This window comes from Asparagus officinalis, chromosome 9, assembly GCF_001876935.1.
Source record: "Asparagus officinalis chromosome 9, Aspof.V1, whole genome shotgun sequence".
NCBI lineage: Eukaryota > Viridiplantae > Streptophyta > Magnoliopsida > Asparagales > Asparagaceae > Asparagus > Asparagus officinalis.
In genome coordinates, this window is record NC_033802.1 from 17,703,832 (window position 1) to 17,714,454 (window position 10,623).

Below are 10,623 nucleotides of genomic sequence, written 5' to 3' on the forward strand. Positions count from 1 at the left end.
GTTTAAATCTAGAAGCCCATTGTGCATAGGGAAAATTAATGAATTTAGGAGCAACATTGGATTTATAGCCTAAACAAAATACATTCATATTCAAGATATATATATGAACATATGCAAGCAAGACAAATGCAATCATAACTAGATTAGCACAAATAAGATAACTTGGATCTTTAACTCAAGGTGGTTAGACCTTAAATCAAAGAGCACCAAGCTCTGATACCAATTGTTAGACCCTAGAGGGGGGGTGATTAGGGTCTTATGCTAATCTAATCACTTTAAATGCCAATTAAAACTAATTAACAAGTTATCCTAGAACTAATTAACAAGTTATCCTAGCAAGTATTTAATACAACTATGTATATGAGCTAGGATAAGCAATATGAACAACAAGATATATCCTAATAATGAGATATAGGCAATGTATGTGCAAGGATATATAAACAACACAAGGGTAGATAATCTAAACAAGATAGTGGATGATATAGTAATGAGCAATGCACAATGGCGATATAAGATGTGAACATAAATAAAAATGAACGCCAAAGCACACTCAAACACAATCAAATGATCACGGAGTTCGGACCTTCCGTCCTACGTCTCCGCTCCCCACTCCCGGGGAGAAATCCACTATCAACCGGGTTTTCTACGTTCACCCGAATAACGTTTACACCTCACACTCGGTTTTCTAGCTAACCGAAAACTTTACAATCAACACACTATTGTAATCCCACTTTAAGTGCTCGGTTACAACCTCTCCCTAGGCTCGTCAACCGACGCCACTCCTCTTGGGACGATCCCCGACTCTCACCACACACTCCTCACTCGGTGTACAAGTGTATTACAAAGTGAATCTCACAATAAGGCTCAATACAATAATTTGATTGTTCTCAACTATGGATGAGCACACAATGAACGCACAACTCAAAGTTATAATCTCTCACCACCCAACTATACTATGTATGTAAATACTAAAAGCTCAATGTGGGTGTGTGTAACAATGAGTAAAATAAAATCTAACTCAAATAGCAAACTAGCAATAATAAGAATATGAAAATCAATAACGAAATTGCTAGAGAAAAGAGTTAGAAAACTTCTCTATGAACACAAAGAAGAGGATGAAGAGGATTGAGAATGAATCCCTCAATCTGCAGTGAAAACTTCCTCCTTTGTAAACAGAAACCCAAACTCAAACAAACAGTAAAACCCTAAACCCTTGCTTAAACTTTTCTTTTCTTTTAAAACATTTCTTAGTTGGCTTGAGAGTTGAAGACAATGGGGTATTTATACCCTCTCACAACTCAGCCAAAAACCCCAAGCACCTAACAAAAGACAAAAACAGTCCCAGCAAACAGCTAAGAAAAATAGCCGTTGGAAGCCAACGGATACATTGGCGGTCGACCGGCGAAAATATCGGTCGACCGACGGAGAACAAAAACACTATGAACTGTTCTGGACCATCGTCGGTCGACCGGTGCAGTCGATCGATGGAGCTCTCGGTCGACCGCATCGGTCGACCGACCAACTCTCTGCTGCATGCTGTCGAAAGAACAAATGAACGGTCGACCGGTTCGGTCGACCGAAGACTGACACAGCAGAAAACTGATATTAAAACAGATGTTTGAGACTTTTGAAAATATGTTAAAAATAACAAATGAAGTCCAAAAATAATGAAACTTTAGGAAATGTATATAAACATGAAAACAAACATGTTACAAAAAGAATTTTCCAAATTGCATTTCCCATTTGTTAAAAATCATCATTTTGCAAAATAGTCCAAAACACGAAAATGGAAACATGTGAATTTTGACATTTTGGCTAAACCATGTTTTGAAACTTTGCACAATGATTATATAGACTTAATAAAGTATATATATGATTATTGTTAAGTCCAAAAACTAAGAATATAATATTTTCACAAAATTGCATATTCTATGCAATGTTTTCAAAAACACAATAGAGAATATGAACTATATAATTTCATATATATAACCATAAAAACTCAAAACATATGTATGTATATATATAACTATATATATGCATAGAAACCAAAACTCGAAGAAACCAATAAAATGTGTGTGTATATTATTTTGAGCTTAGAGTATCTAACACACATAATATAAATCTAAACTAGATTACCCAAGCTTGATCTTGATCTTCATTGAGCTCAACTTGGTACACGTTGCGGATGAAGCTAAACTTGGATCTTGAACTTGAATTGTACGATGCTTCACTCCACAATTCCGCCAACCTCTATTTGATATGATCGTTAAGGCTCGATTCCATCCAGCCTCCAACAACGTTGTTTGTCTATAATAAATAAGAAAACACAAATACTAGACAAACAACATTAGTGGTAAATTGTTTGTTAAACATCATCAAAACAAGAAGGTCAATAGTTTTTTATAAACTCTAAATTTTGAGTGTGTTTTTGCAATTTCAAAAATATTTATAATTTTTTCTATGTAATTTAAAATTTATAGATTTTGTATTATTTAAAAGTATAAAAATTCCAGGGTGTTTTAGTGTTAGTTTTGTCATTATTAAAACAAAGGAAGGAAAAGAGAAAAAAATAGATTTAAAAAAATTATGCGGATCAAGAAAGTATGTTGTCTATTTTAGAGATTTGGATTTAAAGGAAAATACCTCAAAATTATTTGGCTTTATAAATACAAATTAGAGTACGCGAGTTTAAAAACAAATAATGATAGAAATTTGGATTAAAGACACAAACCCTTTCTGTATATACCCCTTAAATGATTTTGTAAAACTAACCTGAAATTTTAGATGTGCAAAACAACCTCCCAAATCGCCAACTTTAGAAAACAAGGTAAAATTAAAAAAAGTCCTCCTTAAGTTTGATTATTTCTCATAACCTGCTCTACTTTGGAAACATCACAATGCCCTTAAGTTTTGGATTCTCAAGAAGAACAATTCAACTTTAAACAGTTTTCAAGAAACCTCCTGCACGATGCTTGTTTGGGGGTTTTATGACAAGATTTAAAGGGGTTATCACAGAAACACCCTGAGTTATTGGTGCTTCATAAAAGCCCCTTAAACCAAATGTTATTTGCACATATGCACCCCTCAAATTACACGTATTGGCAAACATAACCTCTACATCTTAGTATTTGTAAAACTACCCCTCAAATCATCAGCTTAAAATCAACAAAATTTTAAATCGGTGCTATAATTTTTACTTTTTTTTGGATAATTTTTACCTTGTGATACATATCATCTTATCAAAATTAATGACTAAATTGCTTAGAGGGTAATGTTTTTCAAAATTGATAATTTGTGTAGTGCTGATGATGTAAGGGGTATTTATGAAAATAACCCTAGATTAAAATGAAAGTTATACATAATACTGTTAGTCTGAGGTTTTCAGACAAAATTTAAGAAAGGCTCTGTAACACTTTGAAGTTAAAGGGGGTCATCTAAGAATGCCCAAAATTTGGAAACTTTCTTAGACAACACTGCCAACTCCACTTAATACATCATCCTAGAACTGACATAACCTTGTGCGTAGGCTAACGTTAACAGACCCTAGATGTATAATTAAAGCGCACACTAGTTTTGTGTGATGACGAATTCATCTGGCAAACTGCGGTTGGCCTGCAGCGGTGAATCAAAGTGCTGACAGGACTGAGTTTTGTCATTTTATGAGTTTTGAGAGCAGCCGCGTAGGAGGAGAGTAAGCTCCCACATTCAAATTAAAGCACTCAAAACATTAATACAAACTTCTGCTGTATCTTTTCACGAGCTTTGTCAGTTTTAACTTTTTATTAAACTTAGGGTTTTACCCTTCTTTTTTTGCTATATTTGGTATTGATGTCAGTAAATAGCCTTTGATGTGATGACCAAAATTGCTCAAAGCTGTAAAGTTGCCGTCGATATCTTCATGTTTTATGACTGGATCACGGGAGGGAAGAAGAAAAGAGGGAGGGAGAGAGAGAGAGAGAAAATTATTAGAAATCTAAAACTTGAAGAGTTGAAGCCTTGAAGGTCCTCACATGCCATAAAAAATACACCTCTTTGTGCTGCCTTTAGTATAAGCAATGGGACCCATGAGATCATAATTGAAGTTGTAATTGTGTGAAGTTATAGCTCACCCTTTTATTTACTTGACTTGATTGATAGGTAGATATCAGCCACCTACACGCTGGGACTACGTAGATTGTTTATCCTTCAATAAGAACAGAAAGGGAATGTTGTATCATTAGATATGAAAGTTTGGGTTGTTTTCCATGACGTCTAAATTTTTAGGGGGTTATTTATAATTCCAAATTTTTAAAAATTACAAAAAAAGAAAATTCAAATTTTACAAATAAGCCTTAAATTTTTAACATGAATACATACACAGAAAATCTAAGTATGACAAACAGGTCCCTAAAACTGAAAAATTTATAAAAAACAACCTTAAATGTTAAAAGTTTACAAAAAGCACCCTACAAATTTAAAACTTAAAAATAATCTTCCAACGTGCATATAGTAAATTAAAAATGAGGATTACAACATGCCTTGAAAATTTTAGAATTTGTAGAAAACACCCTAAAACTTTCAAAAGTTGCAAAAACATCTTTTCAATTTAAAATTTGTAAAAAAGAACATCGTGAGAATTTAAAATCTAAAACCAATACGTTGAAAACATAGGACCAGCCTCTTAAAAAAATTTAACTTTGTAAAAAACACCCTAAAGTTTAAAAAATTGTTAATAAAACTCCTTCAAAAATTGAAATTACAAGAAAACAACTCTCTATAATTTTTTGCCTCTTCAGCTTATTCATGTAAATGTCAAAATCTTTTAGGGTATTTTTTCAAATTTTAAAAGTTTCAGGGTGTTTTTTGTATATTCTAAAAATTTTAAGGCGTTGTTTGTAATCCTAGATTTCACTTTACTATTTGTAGGTTAAAATGGTTGGGATGATAAACTTTTCAATGAAGCTAGTTGAATTTAAATGGTTGGGATGATATAACATGCTTAAAATTGGTTCGGTTAAGTATTGTAGAGTGATTAAAATGTACGTACGGTAATTCTTACATAATCTCATAGTCAATGGGGGCTTCACAAAACCGCCTTAAATTAAAGGGTTATTTGTATATATATACCCTTAAATCGTGGGTACTTGCAAAAAGTACCTTCCAAATCTTAGTATTCACAAAATTACCCCTCAAATCATCAACCTAAAATGAACAAATTATCAATTTGATGCTAAAAATTTAGTTATTTTGTTGATAATTTATACTTTGTGATTACAAACAAGCTTATCAAAATTGATGTTTGATTGCTTTAAGGGTAGTTTCTTTAAAATCGATGATTTGAGAGATAATTTTGCAAATACTAAGTTTTGAAGAGTCGTTTCGTAAATAATCATGATTTAAGAGCTATATATGCAAATAACCCCAGATTAAAATGAAAGCTATACATAACACCGGTGGTTTGAAGTTTTCTGACAAAACTTAATTTGTGACACTTTTGAGTTAAAGTCTGAGAATGCCCAAACTTTGGAAACTTTCTCACCTAATGCCCGGGCTAGTATTATAGACTCCATATACATAATTAAAGTGTATGGTGCTTTTGTGTGATGATGAATTCATCTGGCATACTGTGGTGGGTGGCTGTGTACGTAGCGGTGAATCAAAGTGTTGTCAGTAGAGAGACTTTAGCATTTTACGAGTTTCAGTAGCATCAATACTGATCGAATCTCTACCATATATTTTTTCTATGTTTGATATTGATGACAATAAATAGTCTTGATGTGATGATCAAAATTGCTCAAAGCTGAAACTGTAAAGCTGTCGTCGATGTCTTTATGTTTTATGATTGGGTCATGGGAGCGAAGAAGGAAAAAATTATTAAAAACATTAACTTAATTGTTCACATGCCATGGAAAAATACAACTGGTGGTGCTCTTTATACTCCCTCTAACATAAGTAAGTGTGACCCACGAGATCATAAATAAAGTTGTAATTATGCAAAGTTATACCTCACCCTTTCATTTACTTGATTGAGAGGTAGATATGTCAGCCACCTACACACTTGGGACTTCTTAGATTGTCTATCCTTCAACAAGAACAGAAGGGGAAATTATATTAGATTAGATCTAGGGCAATTTTTGAAATTTTTTGTGTGTATTACATAAACTCCAATTTCTTAGCGGGTCGTTTGTAATTCCATATTGTCAAATTTTTAGGGATTTATTTGTAATCCTATATTGTTAATACTGAGTTTGAATTTTCCAAAGAGTTTTATGTAAATTTCAAAGTATAAGCATGCTTTTTGCAATTTTTAAAAATTTCAGGGCATTTTTTGCAAATTTTAAGTTTGGTTGGGGGGCTGTTTGTTTGTTTTAGTTTTTTCAGTTTTGATTTTCTTTCAAAATTTTCTTGTGATTTTTGGTTTGAATTTTCTTGTGATTTTTTCCAAAGAGTTTGAATTTTCCAAAGAGTTTTATGTAAATTTCGAAGTATAAGCATGTTTTTTGCAATTTTTAAAAATTTCAGGGCATTTTTTGCAAATTTTAAGTTTGGTTGGGGGGCTGTTTGTTTGTTTTAGTTTTTTCAGTTTTCATTTTCTTTCAAAATTTTCTTGTGATTTTTGGTGAGTTTTACATTATTGAGGGTGTTTTTGTAATTGTATAATTGTTTACGAGTTGTTTATAATTTTTTACTTACAAGGGATCTTTTCAATTTTGTCATTCCGCATGCTTAAAAAAAACAAGCCTCAACTACCCACCCCTTTTTTCCTACTCCAGGTTAAAAGTTTACCCTCATTTATGGTTAAACTTTATTATTGGTAAAGTTTAAAAAATAAAAAACATGGATAATTATGAGATAATATTTAACAATATTTAACAGGCTAAACTTAGCCTTCTTTACCCATATACCAAACAAGCCCCAAGTAGCAGCTGTAGCTACACCATAACTAAACTACCACTCTGTTAACATTGGACAAGTATGAAATATAATTATTGCCAATTTACATGATGCCAAAAATTGAATCATAAGGAAATACCGCATATACGAAGCCAAATAGAAGTTAGAAATACAAGAAATAATATTAAAGGAAAACATTTACAAATATGCATTTTCAATTTAGAGAACGTTCAGCTCTCTTTTCCTACTCCATACGACGATATGTGTGAGGATATAAACTTATTACATGAGAGAGAAACATCAAGTTGCATGATATGTTGATGAATCTTTTATCCTCCGACTCTTCATAACTAGTAAAACTGCATTTGACATTAATCATCATGTCACCCCTTGACCTACTCAGTCTCTTGCACATGCCTCTGTTCTAACATACGCCTAATTTCAAGAGAGATAATTTATCTGGTTTAGAAATCTTAATGAAAATTACCCAGAATATATTTGTAAAGCCATGCTTCAAATTAAGTGCTAACCAAATATACCAGCACAAATTTAATTCTTTCTAACATAGATTGTTCTTTCCAACACAAAATACTTGAATATAAGTCTTACACTCCCAACATGACTCTCAGTTACCAATAGATATTTGCGAGTCAATAGTTAAATATGTAGAATGGGTGTCTGAAGGATACTACACTACCACATATTTGCTCTAACGCAACGGTTCAAAACCGTTGCGCTAGCCATGGAACCGTCGCCCTTGAGCAAGTGCGACGGTTCTCAAACCGCCTCATATGCTGCCGTTGCCCTACCTCTACCGTAACGGTTTTGAACTCTATTGCGACGGTTTTTTGAACCGTTGCCCTTCAATACTTTGTACTTGTGTCAAGATTGGAATTGGATGTGTTGCTTATTTTATTAGGGACATTTGTGATTTTATTAGATTTTGGACAAATTAAGGAGTATCCTCCGTCCAATCCCAATCTGATTCATCTTGATCTCCACCTTCTGATTCTCCTTCTGATCCATATCATGGTTTCATCTGATTCATCTTGTCCCTAACAATCTTTGCCCTAAAACAATGTCACTAAAGTTACATAACCAGAGTCCATCTGAAATCAGTCCTCTATGAGGTAATGTCAGATTCATAGCGGAGATGACCTTAAGCAGAAAAGGTACCATTTTATAAATCCTTAAGACTAACTTTTTTATTTTGTTCATACAGCTTAAGCTAATGAAACCATGAAGTTTTGCCTCAAAAATTCCGTAGACAGGGAAGATATCTAAAATAAGTAGGTAAGTTGATAAGATTTAATCTACTTTATGAGCAAAACAGCAGTTAAACACAACACTATTAGCAAATTTAATTCTTGAAAGTCCCTTCTAATGGATCATACATCATCAAAACTTACTAACCAAACTTTTTTTTTTGGGTATTCTTCTTAAGTCTTCATTTTGCTGCTATAGCATATTTTAAGAGATACTACCAGCATTCCAGTAAATCATTGATCAAAAACATTATCCATAAGGTTTTCTTATATACAAGATGATTAACAGATAATCTTTTCTCTTGCATTTATGAACTGAGAGAGAACTACATAAATGTTACCGCATGTAAAACAAAGACAAGCGTCAAAACAAAAATCTCAATCATATACATAGAGAAACAATGTTCAATTTCTTTCATTTGAATAAATTGAATAGAAAATACAATTTGGGATGGGATTACGTTAATTGACCCATGTTGGCCCAAGTAAGATTAAAATAGAAGGTGTAAATTAATGTGTAATATATGTAGTAAATTAACTGAACAAGAATTAGTAAATTATGAAATAACAATTTAGTAACTTCTTTGATATATACATTGTTGGGGTTAAAACAGATGAGCTTGCCCATCAAGCCCAGCACAACTTACGCCTAGCTATACTCACACACAAAGGAAACAAGAGAGGCTAACTGAAATCAACGAATCAACAAAGAACTCCAAATATGTAAGATACCTAGGAGAGTTCATGCCCAACAGCTAAATGTTAGAAGGAGAAAATCCAATCTCTTATAAACACACAATCATAGAAATCACTAAATTTAACTGGAATAATCAATTTGAACTCAGAAAGCGGTAGTGCGAATTGAGAAATCAAAATATCGTGAGAAGAGATAGGTGGAGCAAACCCTAGAAAGCTCCGGTTAGCGAGATTGGGCTCGATTTCTGGAGCAACGAGAGTAGCTCGACGATGAAACCAACGAGATGAAAACGGCGACGAAAGTAAACGGACTCCGGCGAGGACTGAAAACGGCGACGAGGGAGTTTTGGCCACGGCGATTTTAGGGAGTTTTGGCCATGGCAGCGGCGATTTTAGGGATTTGGGAGAGAGAGAGAGTGAGAGATTTCCTTTTTAAGTTGGTGTGGTTTAAGCGGTCGGTCAAACAGTGGGCTTTACTCAAGCTCAAAGGTCAGTAACAATTATTAAGCCCAGAAACAATTATTAGAGATATGGCAACATTTTATATTAAATGTTGTATTACATCCTAAAAATCGTTACGATAGATATCTAACGCAACAGTTAAAACCGTTGCGCCTTAACCGTTGCAGTAGATCAATTATTTTGTAGTGCTAGCACTTACGCTGAATTTTCTCAACTCAAAACAAAATCTAATGTAGTTGTTTCCAAATTGACTTTAACGTAAACAAGTTGTAAACATTAAAATAATATTACACTTGTAGGTAACATGAAAGACAACTATGAGACTTCTCTTCTCCATATATTCTTTACTAAGAATCGGATATGAAACTCTAGCTAGAAGTGATTTTCTGTTGAAAGATAAACTGGAATCTCAGAATATTGTCTCCCCATTGCGTGCTCCAACTGTTCATTATTTTTCCAATAATTGACCCTGTCTTTTACACTATACCCAACGACAACAATAACGTGCAACCCCCCTCCAGTACTATTGCCAGGAGACCTGTAAACTTTTCCGACCTGAATAGATAGAACGAAACAAATTACACTAATTAATATCCGAACCAATTATTCAATTTTGAATTTATGTAAAAAACATAAGGATTTTCACAGTCATGACTTTTGACACATATTTTAATAAGGATTTTGCAACAAAAAAAGGACTATAAAAAGAACAAAAACTACTCACCTTGAGCTTCTTAAATTTAGGTGACTTTTATCACAGCAGCGACAGGGTGATTATTAACATGTGATAGCATAGTTTGTTGGTCCCCATTTGAAATTTCTCATAACCTGAAATCCGATATATTGGTGTTCTGAAAAATAAACAAAATCAATATTATAATATTTTTTTCAATTAGATAGAAAAAGCTAAAACACAATAATTGAAGGCTTAATCTTAATTACCTCGGTCTGCACGATGCAGTCTTCTTTTCTCATATGGAAGAGGCAATCCCTTTTGTACATGACCACTCTTTGCTTTATATATGTAGGCATCGAAAATTGCCTATAGGTCTCCACGAACAGTTCAGTGTTAAAGAGCGACGATGAACGTCACTATCCGATCCACAGGAGTTCGATTGACGTCGATGAACGATTGAAGTAAATCGACGAACTACGGAATAACGAAGGCACGGGCAAATCGGGAACCCTGCGATGTTCACAAGAAGAACAACGCCCTTCATATCTCGTTCACTCTACATCCAACCATCAGAACAGATAGAACTCTTCGTCAAGCTTCCAACGCACTTGGAATCACTCAAATCCGAGTTCGGATGAAGAATTTACGGCG

At 33.6% G+C, this 10,623-nt stretch overlaps 1 long non-coding RNA gene across 1 annotated transcript; it reads right to left on the bottom strand.

Moving 5' to 3' along the window:
* Window positions 6,982–10,623, bottom strand: LOC109824008. Its single transcript, XR_002242531.1, has 4 exons — window positions 10,239–10,623; window positions 10,021–10,147; window positions 9,043–9,851; window positions 6,982–7,308 (listed from the first exon to the last, which is right to left on the bottom strand). It is a non-coding gene; the product is annotated as an uncharacterized LOC109824008 (long non-coding RNA).